Genomic DNA, 16,457 nt, shown 5'->3' with positions numbered 1-16,457 from the left:
CAACGTTCAAATTCACAAATTAGGAGAGAGCCAGAGAGAGAGGCAGCGAGAGATTTTCCTCGGAAATGTTTCCTTCTTTTCCAAACTTTTGGAAACATTTCCTCGGAAACCCTCTTCCTTCTTGGATGGCGATCGAAGAAGATGGGGACGCAGTTAGAGTGGTTGTGATTTGGTTGAGAAATGGATGGATCGAGGTAGGTTGTTACTGTCTCAGCTTTCCTTTTCCCAATCTAGAAACTCCCTCTCCTCCTTCTCGAGTCAAATCGAGATGCTTGTTATTCTATTTGTCTGTATTATTTCTCCTATGCCGTCCCGTTAAGGTATCACTAATGTTTCAGGCATTGCTTATACGTTCTCAGTTTGATCCATATTCTTTGTATTGTATTTTTCATGCTATGTCGAAATTTTCTATTCGGAGTTGCCTTCGGATTTGAGCACTTGGATTGTAGAACCACGTCTCAATTCAAGACCATATGGATCTGTTATCAATGGATACTTAAACTTCGTTCTTGCTATCTTTTCTTCTTCTTATTCTCCTTCTCATTTGCTGCTGCTGCTGCTGCTATTTATACTGGGATGTTTTATTCTAGCCCTTGTACCTTAGGTGACGTATGTAACACTGTTTCTGATTCATAAGGTTTGGGTTGTTTCTAGATGCAATATATTGCTTTGTTACTTCATCTAGATGCCCATGATTCCTGACCCTGACGAGACTGGGCTTTACCTGCCTACCTAAAGGATTTTTAACTGTGGATGATCCTTGGTTTTGGTTCTAGGAATCAAGATTTCCATTTCTTGTTTCTCTTGCTAAAACTGGTTTTCCCTTATACCACATTTATTTATTTTTACTACTGGAGTTATAGAGATTGTTCTCCTGATATGGCAGAACAGACTTTTGACTTACTGCTAACATGTGGCGAGGCAAATTGGATGGCCTGCTTTAAAGCAGGCAACCATTTGCAGCCATTTGCGGGCATTGGTTTTGAAATCTGTCTTTGCAATCTTGTTTTAGTTTAGGGAGCATAGCAACTATCTAGTTTGGTAGATGGACCAGTATGAATCTCATGGTAATTGCAACTATGTTGTGGCAAAATGGCCACCATACATTAATAGACATTACTTGAATCTACTTTTATACATGGTGGCAAGGCATACTTTGGATGGCCTGCATCTCAATATAGGCAACCATTTTCAGCCATTAGTATTCAGTGGGTTACACACATATCTGGAAGTTCCAAAACTATCACTTATATACATATCATTCTTCTAAACATCATCCATATTGATCATCAAAAATCCTTGTAAGAGAGGTCTGGGGGTTACTTTGAAATATAAGCATATTTTTTTGTGTTTGCTACTTATTCGGGAAGCTTGAAATTCTTGAGTTTGGTAGAAGGCCAATCTAGGTCTCTCTAATCACTTAGCACTTCTTGACTCAGTGCCTCTTCTTTTCGTTATATGTTTAATTAATATAAAGCCCATTAGAAGTTTACCAATGTCCTTTATATTTTAAGTTACTTTGGCTTTTTATGTTTAGTATCTTATATGCCAGGTCTTATAAAGTTTCTTCTTTATGGTTTCTCATCTTTTATTTGTCTTTATTTTCATATATTTCTTGATCATCCAATATGATGAGAGAACGTAAGAGTGTATACTTTAGTACTGGTTGTTTTTCCTTTGCTGTTCATTTTTCATGCAAAGTTATCTAATTGTTGGTTTGATGTCAATTATGAACTTAGGATACATTGTATGTTCATTTTTCTTTTCTATGTTCTTCTGCTGTCTTTTGATTTTTAGATATTTAATTATTTGTTGGATGTCTGATGCATCATTAAACATCGGCATTTATTAATGGGTAAAAGCTGTTGTGATAAGGTAATCTTAATATATTTGTGGAAAAGCATAATTTTTTGCTGCAGATAATTGTTTTCTGTGTTCTTATGATTGACATGCAGATAATTAATTTAGATCCATGTCAGTTACTTATTATTCTTCTTCATTAAAGTTTCTTGCCTTCTAAATGTTGTATTTTGTTCAATTTCTGGAATGATTATATAATAATGGTAAAGTGTATTGTGTGATGATTGTTTGAGTGCAAATCATAGGGAGAAGTTAAGATATGTAATGTGATGAGAGAGTATAATATTTTATGGGGCTACCTCCTTGTCTTCTCTCCAATTTTATTCTTACAGTGAAGTTATTACTTTATTTATTCATGTGCCAATTATTCATTATATTGTGTTTATGTGTAGCTGTCTTGCATTGTCTTGAATTCTAGAGATCACTTTATTTGGAAGTTTGTTAGTTGATTATTGAGCATGACGGTTTATCATAAGATCTGCTCTAATTTGTGAAACTTCATTTATAAGTACCTCTCTTTTCCTGTGTTGCTACAAAAGGGATCCTTTTCTATCTGACTGATAAAGGTGTTGTCCAGTGAAGCAATGCAAGGAAGTAAGGCTTGTTAATTTGATGTGGAGTTGTATACTTTCTTATATTTCCTTGTTCTGTTTGTATTTTTGCTTTTGATACACTCTAGCTAATGCTAATTAGAGAAAGGTCATACACACACACAAACTAGGCCTAGTGCAGGGCATTCACAATGGAAGCTTTTTGTTGTCCTTTTTATTTTAAGTTTACTTTGGCTTCCTATCTCTGCTATCTACGATTCTAGGTCTTCCAAAAGTTTGTTCCTTTTGATTTCTTAACTTTATTGTGGTTGCACACTGTTATATTTCTTGAATGTCCTGTATGGTGATGGAATCATAGAAGTTTATTGGATGAAAATCACATGCCGAAAGTATGTGTAAAGTTTACTGTTACAGACTGGATCTGGAACGATCCGTCCATTGGATGATTATGAAAATTTAGGTGGAGGTAGCCTTGTGAGTTAGGGTTCTAATGGCTCTGGTTAAATTGGAGGTCGGGATGAAAGGATAAAAATAAAATAGTGGAGATAGGTCAGAGAGGGCGGAACGGTAATTTCCGACGTTGTGACGGTCGTCGGAGGGTGGCGGACGGCTAAGGGTGGTGGTGGACGGCCGTATTGTAGAGTGGCTGCTGGAGGTAGGAGGTGGCTAGGGTTTGGATGCTTGAAGGGATTTATGATTATGATCTACTCCTATAAAAATAAAGATAATCTAACAGCTAATGAAAAAAAGATAAGGACGAGAATAATAACTGGCTCAACTCAGATTTCTCTCTATTCACTTTCATAAAATTAACAATACATGTCCACTCCTATTTATAGGAGTAAAAATCCATAGTGGATCAGATCCACATGTGGATTATCTGATTTATTTGAAATTCAAACAACAAGATAAAGCTAGTTAACTAACTAAATCAGCCTTCTTTATCTTTCTCGTTCTTTATCTTTTTCAGATTAATGCTTCGTTTCGTCATAGATAGATTTCGAATCTGGAGAAGTCTTGAATACCAAAGTTGTAGATCTGGAGGTTAGTGATCTTATCCCATTGGTTTGATATTATTCAGACGCCTATAGAATATTTTGCGAATATTTTTCCGAAACTGCGTAGAGTTGGATTTAGCTAATTAAATAAAATCCTAACCTTCTAACTAAACAAAATAAGCAAATAAGATAATTAGACTCAATCCATTGAGTCTAATCTCTCCTTGATGTGATCCGATCTGACCCAGTTCACATCATTTACTCGTCGCTGCTGGCTGTTTTGCGGCTTTTGCCTTTCCTGGTCATTTCAACAAGTTCTCAAATTGTTGGTTCAGTTTGGTGATTACTAATATAGGATATACTCTTTGTTCATTTTCTTTTTGTTGCTTTTTTGCCTGTGAACTTTTTCTATCTTCATTTCATTGTTAGATGTCTTAGTGCATCATAAATATCGGCAACATGTTTAATGTCTAAAAACCATTGAGAGAAGGTAATCTTAACATTTTGGTGGAAAAACATAATATTTTGTTGCAAATAATTTATTTTAGATTTTCATTCAATTTTATTCTTAGTTGAAGTCATTGGTCTGATTGACATGCCAATTTTTAACTTAGAACAATATCGGTTACTTATTCTTCTTCTTCTTCCTTATGGTTTATTGTCTTGTAAATGTTGCATTTCATTTTCTGTTCAATTTCTTGAATGATTATAGGGTATTATGTGATGAAAATTGGAATAAAAATCATGGGGAGAAGTTCGGTAATGTGATGAGAAGGGATAGATTTTTTTGTAGCAAGTTCATTTTCTTCTCTCCCTTTTAGCAGTGAAGTTTTGATTTTTTTGATTCATGTGCCAATATTTATTATATTTTATGGAGTTATCTCCTTTTCTTCTCTCCATTTCTCACAGTGAAGTTATGACTTTATTGATTCATGTGCCAATGATTTTTATTTGGAAGTTTATTAGTTGGTTATTGAGCATCATGGTTTGAGCCTTTGAGGAAATCTTGCTGTATAGTGATTCGTTCCAATTTTCAAACTTTGTTTATAAGTACCTGTCTTTTATTCTTCTGCTACACAGGGATCTTTTCTATTTGTCTGATAGGGGACTAGAGGTATTGTGTAGTGAAGCAATGAAAGAAGGTAGGGCTTGTTAATGTGATGAGGAGTTATAAACTTTCTTATAATCCTTGTTTTCTTTGTACGTTTATTTTTGATACACATTCTCAGATGCTAATTGTGCAGCAATCACGTGCACACACAAACTTGGCCTAGTGCAGCGCATGCACAATGGAAGCTTTGATTTGGCTGTATTCCCATGTATTTCTTGAATGTCCTATATGATGCTAGTGGTTTATTGGGTAGAAATTATATGCAAAAGCTAAGAATGTAGAGGTATGAGTGTGGTAAAGTGATGAGAAACCATACAAATTACTGCTGATTGTTTTGCCTTTCCTGTTTGTCATGCAGACAAGTTATCAAATTGTTGGTTCGATTCTCCAATTATTAATTTGGGAATACGGTTTGCATTTCCTTTTTTATTGTTTTCTCTGTCTTTGATTTTATTTTATTTCTCTTTATTTGTTGGATGTCTGGTAAATCATAAATATTGGCTGACAGATAATGGGTAAAATCAATTCAGAGAACTTATCTTAATATTTTGGTGGAAAAGCATAATCTTTTGTCATTGATAGTTTTATTTATTTTATATTTCATTTATATTCTCAGTTGAAGTCATTAGTTCGATTGACATGCCTATAATTATGGATCTATATTTGTTACTTATTCTTCTTCTTTATAGGTTTTCGCCTTTTAAATTTTATATTTCATCTTTTTTTCAGGGTTCTCACCTTTTAAATCATATGGAGAAGTTGAGATTGGTAATGTGATATGAAAGTATAAATATTTCTGGGTAATAATTCCTTTCTTCTCTCCGTACTTGTTTTTACAGTGAAGTTGTACTTTATGGATTCATGTGCCAATATTCATTGCCTTGTCTATATTTATTGTACCTTTGTCACAATGTCTTTGCTCCTAGCAGGCTGGCAATCATTTTATTTGGAAGTTTGTTAGAACCAACTGTAGGAGCTGCCACACTTCACACACGAATTTGGCCTAGAATACCAAATAAAACATGCATTTCTCATGTATAATTTTGGACTGTTGTACATGTGCATTTATGTGGACACATCTATTGAAACATCCAATCAGCCACCACACATGCACATGTATGTTAAAGTGTATTCACACTCATGCAAACACATTCATGCAACACAAATGCACTAGACATTTTGATGTGGTCATCATCTTTCAATTTGACCTAAATGAAATTGGAATTAAATTTTGGTCTAATTGAACTAATTAGAGTCAATTTACTTTCGCTTTTAATTTGTTGAGTCAATTTTAATTTAAATGATCAATTGGGTTAGCCAATTGATAGTTATTGTAAGCTTATATACACGGAATGTCTGCATGGAGTCATTATCTAAAATGGGTTAGTCAATTTATGTAAGACAATCAATTAGATTCCTATTAAAAACTGAATTCCTATTAGCATTATGTAGAATCAAGTTGTAAACCTATTTTCTGGTTATTAAATGAAACATGGGAACAGTGGAATAAGATTTTATTTGAAATCTCTTCTTTGTCTCTTCTATGGTGGTCTACTCTCTCTCTCTCCCCCTATCCCATCTTAATCTTCTTCTCTGATCTCTTCTCTTTCCTTCTAAATCTCTCTTCTTCATCAATCTCTATTCTTCATTGGTTACTGTTGCTGTCTAGAAGATTCCTACAACGAAAAATAATCTTTGGGTGCGCGGATGTGAAGACGATGACCTGGTTTCATAGCAAAAGCAGTACTATTTCATTATCGATAAACCTAAACTCTGAAGTCTTTTCTTACACCCTATTTCCAGACTTTCAACTGTCTAAATACCTACTTTGAGAGTTGAGGGAATTACTTCTTTATCTGAGTTGTTTTCTCTCCTTCTATCTAATATTGATATTTAATCGGTTGACTTATTTTTCAGTTATTGCATACAGTATTTTACTTTAGATACATGTTTAGGTTGATTGTTCTCCAAATAATTGCAATTCATACTAAATTTGCTTTACATTTTCTCACCCATGGCTGCACAATCAGATGCATCCTACACTCTCAGATTCATACATTCTTGCAGTAATGCTCATAGGAGTTCAGTTTAAACTATTTGAGCCTAACCTTTGTTGTGTCATCTTGTGCTTAAGGTTGTTATGAAGCCCCAAACTACTGCTCAAGCTCGGAGTGATCTGCAACTTCATGTAGAGCCTCGAAGCATGTCATGTTGGCTTGCTTAGGCTCACAGTAGATGTGTGCACACATATACACACTTATGAGCACAATCCCATCCACACTCCTAGAGTTATGTCGAGACCACATGGATGCTCTCACTTGCACACACTAGTAGCCGCATCCTCGGACAAGTATCACATGCATACTCAAGTGCAAACCACATTAGACACAGCACGTGCATGTCTACTATAAAAACACAGACTCGGGCTTCTCATTTCATTTCTACATTCCATCTAGAAAGTGCTTGCGTGGGAGAGAGGGCGAGGGAGCTTTTATCATGAACCTTTCCTTTTTCCTTTCCAAATTTGGAAATACTTTTCTATACCTCGAGTTTTTTCAAATCATCTAAAAGATCTTGATGGCGAGTCGGCTTGGATGGCCATGAAGGCAACCGCTTTAGCCAATCCCACCTTAGGAAGGATTTGATTTGAATGAGATATGGTTAGACCAGAGGTAGGTTACCCTCTCTCTCAGCTTGCTTACCTCAATGTCTTTTTTTCTTTTTTTCCAAATTTGGAAACTCCCTCCCCAACTTGGAAAACTAGCTCTTCTTCTTGAGCCAAAATTTTTCCTCTCTCTCCTTTGTCACAATGTCTTTTCTTAAAATTCCTTATTTTCTTTGTACTTTTGTTTTTGATACACTTCATCCAATGCTATTTGTAGAGCGACCACATGTGCACACTTCATTAATGTTCTTTATATTTGAAGTTCGCTTAGGCCTTCTAAGTCTTTTCTAGTTGATTAAGTATGATTATTATCAAATTGTTTGTTTGATTCTTCTCCAATCATTAATTTGGGATATGCTGTTTACTCTTTTTCTTTTATTATTGTTTTCTACTGTTTACTCTTCCATTTATTCTTGTTTTCTCCCTTTGATTTTTGTTATATTTTTATTTATTTCTTGGATGTCTGTTGCATCATAAATAATGACAAGATTTAATTAGTAAATATGTTTGGAGATGTAATCTTAATATTTTGGTGGAAAAGCATAATCTTTTGTTGTCAATAATCTAAATTATTTTATGTTTTATTTATATTCTTAGTTGAAGTCATAGGTTTGTTTGACATGCCTATCATTAATTTAGATCTACATATGTTTTTTACAAGGTTCCCAGTGTCGACCGATCCTGATCCTGATTGAAATGAGCCGCCGGTTGGCTGGTTTTGGCTAGGGTATAGGCCGTTTTGGTCGATCCCAACCAAAACGGGTGTGAATGGGTCGGATCCGACTCGGGAGATATTAATAATTGATGTCCCTCCCCCACATGCCTCTCTTTCTCCCTCCCTCTCTCTTTTCTTTCTTTCTATTTCTCTTTTTCTCACTGGCAACCGTGTAAATCTCTGGCGACCTCGAACTTTGGCGACGTTCTCCGATGAAGGTTCGACGACCTCGACCTCCAACGACCTCGGGTGAGTTTTTTTCACAATTTTTAATTCCTTTTTTTTTCAGTTGCTGCTGTGCACCTGCTGCTACTACTGTTGTGGTGTGCTTCACCACAACTGAAGTAGCACGTGCTGTTGCTAAGAATCTGAGAGGCATAGAGGGGTGGAAATTGGAAAGAAGTAAAGAAAATTTTTTTTAAAAAATTGAGGGTTTATTTTCATAAATTTTAAATTATTTTAAATTATTTTATTATTTTTGTTTTTTTTTTTTTAGTTATAGAGTTAAATATCAATGGCTTTAAAAAAAAGTCATGATAAACATTGGGTGGCAACATTACAGCACTCTTGGGCAAGATAAAATACGTGTTAAATGCAACTGATATGAAAAAGAAATGAGTGGTGTTTAAAAGAATATTTAGTTAGAAGGTAAGAAAATGTAGCAGCTTGTACTTATGTGTCTTTGGAAGTTAGAAAATAGATATTAACTTATCTAATCAGCAAAAAGAAGGATAAATAATCTACACAACAGAGAGAGTCAATGACTCGTGAATAATCGATGCATAATACTGTACACATTGATGATGATAGTAGTGGCAGAATAAAGAGGATGATGAGGAGAGATAGATGAGGAGGGCAATAAAAGAGAACATAAATATGTATATAGAGAAGGAAAAGATGAAAAGAAGCACCGATGATAACTTTTAGAGATCTAGATTAGTTTATATATAAGGAGAGAATATAAGGACAGTAGTTCTACCCCTAGGACTTTAGGTGTTACAGAATAGTTTGAAAATATTGGACCAATGGATACATATCTTTAGAAAAAAAGGGTGGTGCACAGACTTTCATCAAGACAACTCTCAAAAGAATTAAAAATGCAAAAAAATACATTGGTAGGGCTACCTCTAAATTTCTTTTACAATCATATTCCTTTCAATGTAGTTGATAGTTCTTATTATCACACTATAGTGGATGCTATATAATTAGTAGTGCCTGGTGTTCTGCCTCAGTTCAAATGATATTACTACTACATATCTTGACTCAGAGGTAGATGAGTTTCGTACTTACATTGAGACATTTAAACGGTATTAGGATTAATTTGATTGCACACTGATGTGTGATGAGTGGAGTACACAAAACAAAAGAAATATAATTAATTTCTTAGTGTACTCGGACATGTGGATAATATTTCTAAAGCCTGTGGATGCTACTGCTTATTTCAAAAATGCAGATTGTATTTATCAATTGATGGATGAAGTGGTATAAGAAGCCGGTGAAAAAAGAGTAATTCAAGTGGTTACTGATATGAGACCAATTATAAAGTTGCTGAAAATTTACTTATGATAAAAATACATTATTTATATTAGACGCCAATGTGCTACACATTGTATTAATCTAATGTTAAAAGATATTATAAAAGAGCCTAAAATTGGCATAGACATATATGAACGTCAGAAATTGATAAATTTTATATATAATCATGGTTGGATTCTTAATTTACTTAGGCAAATGACTGGTGGTAGGGAGATCATCAAATCTAGCGTTACTAGATATGCCACTCATTTTTTTAGTCTTGGGAGAGCATTATGCGCTATAAAGATGATAGTATGCGGATGTTTACATCACATAAGTGGTTTATAAAAATTAAGAATATGAAATCTAAATATAAATCTGTAGGTGAAATTTTAGAAAATATGGTTTTTGGAAATGCATTTTGGGATGATATTAAAATTGCTACCGCAGTATTTGATTCTTTTGCCAAAGTATTACAACTTATAAACAATGATGACAAGTCTGGGATAAGTTTTTTATATGAGGCAATAGACAAAGCAAAAAAAATAATAAAAAAATATGGGCTAAAGATATAAGAAGTAGTGAAAGATGATTGATTCTAGATGGAACAGATAACCACAAAGAGCATGCTGTAGATATGCTTTTAAGTTTTAATTTTCTAACTTACTTTTATTTATAAATATTTAAAAATTTGAATGATTAAAAATTTTAAATTTCTAAAGGGTATTTTCCTAATTTAAGATTTCAATTCTCTACAAATAATTGCATACCAATTATATTGGAAGTTAAAATTTAAAATAAATAATAATAAAATTATTTAATTGCATCATAACTCATTTTTTTATCGCAAATGATATGTTTATGAATATCAGGTCAAGCCTGCTAATTACCTTCTTAACTCTCAACAAGACTTCACTATCATTATTGACATTTATATAGAATTAAAATCTTGGATTAAAAAAATATCCTGTAAAAATTTAAAATTTATAAGCATCCAAATTTTTAAATATTTATAAATAAAAGTAAATTAGTAAATTAAAACTTAAAACTTAAAAGCATAGCTACCAAAAACGTGTTTATCTATATGTAGTTATCTGTTCTATCTTGAATTAATAATCTTCCACCACTTTTTATAACTTTGGGCCACAGTTTTTTTATTGATTCTTTTGCTATGTTTATTGCCTCATATAAGAAACCTATCTCAGACTTATAATCACTGTCTACAAGTCGTAATAGTTTGACAAGATGCTCAAATACTGCGGTGACAATTTTAATATCATCCAAAATGCATTTACAAGAGCCATACTTTTCAAAGTTTAATCTAAAGATTTATTTTTTATGTTTCATATTCTTAATTTTTATAGACCATTCTTGTAATGTAAATATTTGCATAATATCACTTTGCAGCGCATGATGTTTTTCAAGGCTAAAAAAATGAGTGATAAATCTAGTGACGCCAGGTCTGACGATCTCTTTACCACTAGTAATTGCCTAAGTAATTTAAGAACCAAACGTGGTTATAGATAAAATTTGTCAACATCTATCTTTCATATATGACCATGTCAATTTTAAGCTCTTTTACAATATCTTCTAACATTAGATTAATACAATGTGTAGCATATAACGTCGAATATAAATGAAGTCTTTTTATCATAAGTAAATTTTCAGCAGCTTTATAGTTGACTCTTTTATTAGTAACCACTTGGATTACTCTTTTTTTACAAATTTCTTGTACCACCTCATTCATCAATTAACAATTATAATTTTTATTTTTAAAATGAGCAGTAGCATCCACAGACTTCAGAAATATTGTCCCCATGGGTACACTAAGAAATTAATTATATTTCTTCTATTTTGTGTACTTCACCCATCACATATCAGTGCACAACCAAATTTATCTCAATATCGTATAAATGTCTTAATGTTAGTACGAAACTCATCTACTTCTGAGTCAAAATATTTAGTAGCAATATTATTTGAACTAAGAGACGGAACACCAGTCTCTACCGATTGTATAGCATCAACCATAATGTGATAATAAGGATTATCAACTATATTGAAAGAAATATGGTTGTAGAAGAAAAATTTAGAAATAGCCCTATCAATGTGTTTATTTGCATTTTTAATTCTTTTAAGAGTTTTGATAAAAAGTATGTACGACCCCTTTTTTCTAAAGATGTGTATCCGTTGGTTTAATATTTTTAGACTCTGCTATAACACTAAGAGTCTTAGGGTAGAACTGCTGTTCGCATATTCTCTCTGAATATAAACTGATCTAGATCTCTGAAAGTTACCACCGATTTTTCTTCTCATCTCTTGCTCCTCTCTATGCGTATTTCAGCTCTCTTTCATTATTCTTCTCATCTGTCTCTCCTCATCATTCATCTTATTCTGCTCACTGTTATCATTATCAATGTATACATGATTATGTATCGCTTCTTCACGACCATTGACTCTCTCTGTTATGTAGATTGTTTATTTTTATTTTTTCTAATTACATGAGTCAATATCTGTATTCTAACTTCTAAGGACATCTGAGTGCAAGCTGCTATATTTCCTTACCTTCTAGTTAAATGTTGTTTCAAACGGTTGATATCACTAGCTATTTTTTTCCACACCAGTTGTATTTAACACGTTTTTTATTTTGCCCAATAGTGCTACAATATTGTGCCATTAATATTTATATTTTTCATTGTAACTCTATAACTAAAAAATATAAACAAAAATTAAAATAAAATATAAAATAATTTAAATTTTATGAAAATAAAACCCTCTTAATTTTTTTTTTCTTTCTAGTTTCTAGCCCTTTCTGTCTCTCTCGGGTTTTGAGCTGCTTCAGCTGTGGTGAAGCACACTACAATTGCACCTGAAAGAAAAGAGAGGAATTACAAACTAAAAAAAAAAACTCACCCGAGGTCTTCGGATCTTCATCTGATCCCTCGTCAAAGGTAGGTTGAGGTCGTCCGTGAGAAAGAGAGAAAGAAAGAAAAGAGAGAAAATAGAGCATCAATAATTGATGTCCCTCGGGTCGGTTTCGGTCGGGATCGGCTGAAACTGGGAACCTCGGTATTCTTACAATGAGTATATGATTCATAAGATTTTTTTTTTCTAGACGCAACGTATCAGTATATCTTTATGCCCATGATTCCTGACCCTGGAGAGACTGAGCTTTTCCTGCTTACTAAATGATTTTTAACTGTAGTTGATCCCTTAGAGTTTGCTCTAGGAATCGAGATTTCCAATTTTTTTTTGTCTCTCTTGTTAAAACTTGCTATTCTCTTATACTGTGTGTATTTTCTATGTACTACTGGAGTCATAGAGATTGTTCTCCTGATATGGCAGAACTGATGCTTGGTTTGCTATTAACACAGTGGTGAGGCAAATTTGGATGGCCTGCTTCAATGAAGGCAACCATTTGCAGCCATTACTGGGCATTGGTTTTGAAATTTGTCTTTATAACCTTATTTTAGTTTAGGGAGCATAGCAACTATTAGTTTGGTAGATAGGCCAGTATGAGTAGTCTCATAATAATTGCAACTATGTGGCGTCAAATTTGGCACCATACATAAATAGTTGTTTTATAAAATATTTGAATCTATTCTTATACACGGTGCCGAGGCAAACTTTGGATGGCTGCATCTCGATATACGCAACCTTTTGCAGCCATTAGTATTCGGTGGGTTCATTATTGAAATGTCGTACACATTTGTCATGGAGAAGTTCCAAAACTATCTCATATATTTATATTCATTATTCTAAACATTGTCCATATGGGGGTTTGATTGAAATATGTGCATTATTTTTTGTTTGTTATTTATTTGGGAAGCTTGAAATTCTTGAGTTTGGTAGAAGGCCAATCTAAGTCTCTTTCTATCCTAATTACTTGACAATTTTTCAATCTGCCTCCACTTCTTTTCTTTCTATTTTTCGTTAATATAGAAGATATATTTGAAGCCCATTAGTGTCCTTTATATTTGAAGTTTACGTTGGCTTTTTATCTTTAGCATGGGAGATGCTAGGTCTTTTAAAGGTTCTTCTTTACAGTTTCTCATCTTTTATTTGTCTACATTCTCATATATTTCTTGATTATCCTATATCAGGATAGAAGATAAGAGTTTATACTTTATTGCTGGTTGTTTTGCTTTTTCTGTTCATTTTTCATGCAAACAAGTTCTCTGAGTTCATCTTTCTTTTCTGTGGTCTTTCTGCCTTTGATGTTTAGATGTTTTGTTTTGGTGGAGCAGTATAATCTTCGGCAGATGTTTAGATGTTTTGTTTTGGTTAAGTCATTGGTTTGATTGACATGCTATTAAATTTAGATCTAAGTCAGTCAGTTATTATTCTTCTTCATAATGGTTTCTCCCTTTTTAAACGTTATATTCTGTTTTGAGTCTGATTTATGCTATGATTATATGATAGTGGTAAAGTGTATGGTATCTTGGTTGTTTGAGTAAAAATCATGGTCACTTTTGATAGTGGTAAAGTGTAATCGGCCATTCAAACGCGTGTTTGAGCGTTCACAAATATAGATAACACATTTTTATCATTCAAATGTAGTCAAGGGCCGTTCAAACACACTCTACCGTTCACACATGTAGAGGAATGTATTTTGCACGTTCGAACTCAACTAGTAAAAATTAAGTCATCTCGTTTAAACGCACTTGAGAACAAGTCAGCCCGTTTGAACGCATTCGAGCTACGTTTGAATACACTCGAGCTACGTTCGAATGCACTCGAGCTACGTTCGAACGTACTCGGGCCACATGCGTTCATGCAAAATTCTAGACTTACGTGAGTTTTGATATGACTTGGATTTGACCTTATCTTGGTAACATTTATAAGGATTGTGATGTCCTAATTCTAAAGTTGGTGAATACTTTTGTTAAAGAGTTTTTGAGGCTACATCATTTTTGTACTGACAAGGTCCGTCTCTTATACATCGCACCAAGCTTTCGTCTTTAAGGGTTATCTAGACAAATGATCAATTATGGGGAGCGGCGAATTGTGGGTTCTAGCAAGTGAGACTGAAAGAAACAAAATTGTGGAGATTAACCGATTGTTTTTTAAGTCAGTCTTGTTTTTTAAGTCAGTCTTGTAATTACTACAATTTTAGTGATTGGTTTTGATCTGAGTTTGGATCAGTGATTATTTTCCTGTTTGGATTTTTCCACATAAAAATCTTGGTAATCATCTCTGCTTTAGTTTTTTAATATTTATTTCACATTTATTTAAGCAAAATAGGTGATATCATTGCCTAAGGTTTAGATACATACATGTGTCTAGGATTTTTCAATAATGAAAAACAATATACACATAGGATCTAAACTTTAATTATCATCAAAACAAAGCAACACATTATAAGCCAAGCATTCAACATAATAACGCAAATAAAGCAAATGCAAAATGCAACTCTCCTTACTTCCCTCTAAACTAAATTTTCTATTCCCCCTAAATTTGATCTCATTATTTCTCACTCTTTCCCTTTTTGACACAAATTTTCAAAGTATAAGTACTAGGTAGAGGAAAGTGGTAATGAAAGATAGACAGTATATAATCAAGCATAGTCCCCTGACGAGCTTGCTCAGCCTGTATCTCCGCTACAGTAGCAGAAAACTTAGCAACTGTCAATTGCAAATCATGAACCTGATTGCTTTTTTATAAACTGAAACTCTCTTTTAGTGCTGCTGACACAATGCTATCATAAATGACAGAGGCGATATCAATGGAGACCCTAGTAAGCACCGTGTGAAGAAGAAATGCCCGATCCTAATTGATGCTAGAGTGCCGAGTCTTTGGAGTGGCATTGTAGAGACAGATTAAGTGCAACATGTGAGCCAATGAAGTCAACTTGGCATGAGGCATCCTATTGCCTTGCCCCTGTGCTAAGATATCACCAGCAATATATTGAATAGACGGAAGTGGTTCAAAGGAAGGATATTCAAAGTCGCCTGACGGAAGATGAAACTTTGCTCGAATAACGTCAGAGTCTAGATAGACAGGCACACTACGGACTGTTGACCAAATACATTGGTCCAGAATAGTTGCATTGCTAAAGAATTCACGGACAACCTCTACATAAGTAGTCCTGTCCATCTTATAGATTTCTAGCCACCCACGCTCAATAAACAAAATTTCAATTTTTAAGGGTGCAAAATCAGATATGGCCACTGGCCTGTTGTGTTCAGCAGTTGATGATGAAAAATTTGATGAAATTTCATCATAATATGTGAGAGGCTAGTGCCCATATCTGATTTTGCACCCTTGGGAATTGAAAATTTGTCTACTTACACTCTCCCTTTGCTCTCCCCTAAACTAAATTTTCTACTCCCCTTAAATTCAATCTCTCACTATCTCTCAGAGTTCATTTATTCTTTTGACAGTTGTAACCGACCATGAATTGACTGAACTATGTAGAAAGAGATACCAAAACCAAATGCACGAGCAAGTCTTCAGATCGCTCCAGTGCCTCAGTTTTTAAGCAAGATGAGACATCTCCATAAGACTCCCTCGTCTATCCTTTTCCTCTGTACCTCATTGAAATAAGACTAGCTAACATCATGCTAGTTTGAGCATTCTCATTTTTAACGTTTTTCAATTTCCTTAAGGAACAACTTGGACATTGGCATTTAGTCTTTAAACTAAAATATCAACTTGTAAGTGGTACTCTCAATGTAATAATCACATATTGGCAATTAATCTTATAAAAAAAAATAAGCCTTTTTTTGGACCAACTTATTATTCACATGGAAAACTTGATTATTGTCACATATTTATTATCACAATTGTGTTCAAAATTCAGCCAAATTGTAACCTTCCTTTGGGCCCATAGTTCTGCATGGATTTCAAACACAATCATTTTAACATCAAGAGAGGGTTAATTTGACCAAAAGAAAAAAAAAAGAAGAAATCTTGATTTCCATATGGATCAAACATGATTGGTTTTGTAAAACAAAAGTGAAGAAACCAAATAATTTTCTAATGATTTAAAATGATAGGCTCTGATACTTTATAGAAATGAAAATCTTTCATCTATATCAAATCC

The 16,457-nt window shown here is 33.7% G+C and overlaps 1 long non-coding RNA gene across 1 annotated transcript; it reads left to right on the top strand.

Moving 5' to 3' along the window:
- Window positions 1–16,146, top strand: LOC140790210 (uncharacterized). The gene is made up of 3 exons (XR_012109332.1): window positions 1–194; window positions 5,250–5,320; window positions 15,127–16,146. It is a non-coding gene; the product is annotated as an uncharacterized lncRNA (long non-coding RNA).
- Window positions 16,147–16,457: the final 311 nt, after the last annotated feature.

This window comes from Typha latifolia, chromosome 6 (genome assembly GCF_019914945.1).
Source record: "Typha latifolia isolate L0001 chromosome 6, TyphaL0001v2, whole genome shotgun sequence".
Taxonomy (NCBI): Eukaryota; Viridiplantae; Streptophyta; class Magnoliopsida; order Poales; family Typhaceae; genus Typha; species Typha latifolia.
This window is presented reverse-complemented; position numbering and strand designations above follow the sequence as displayed.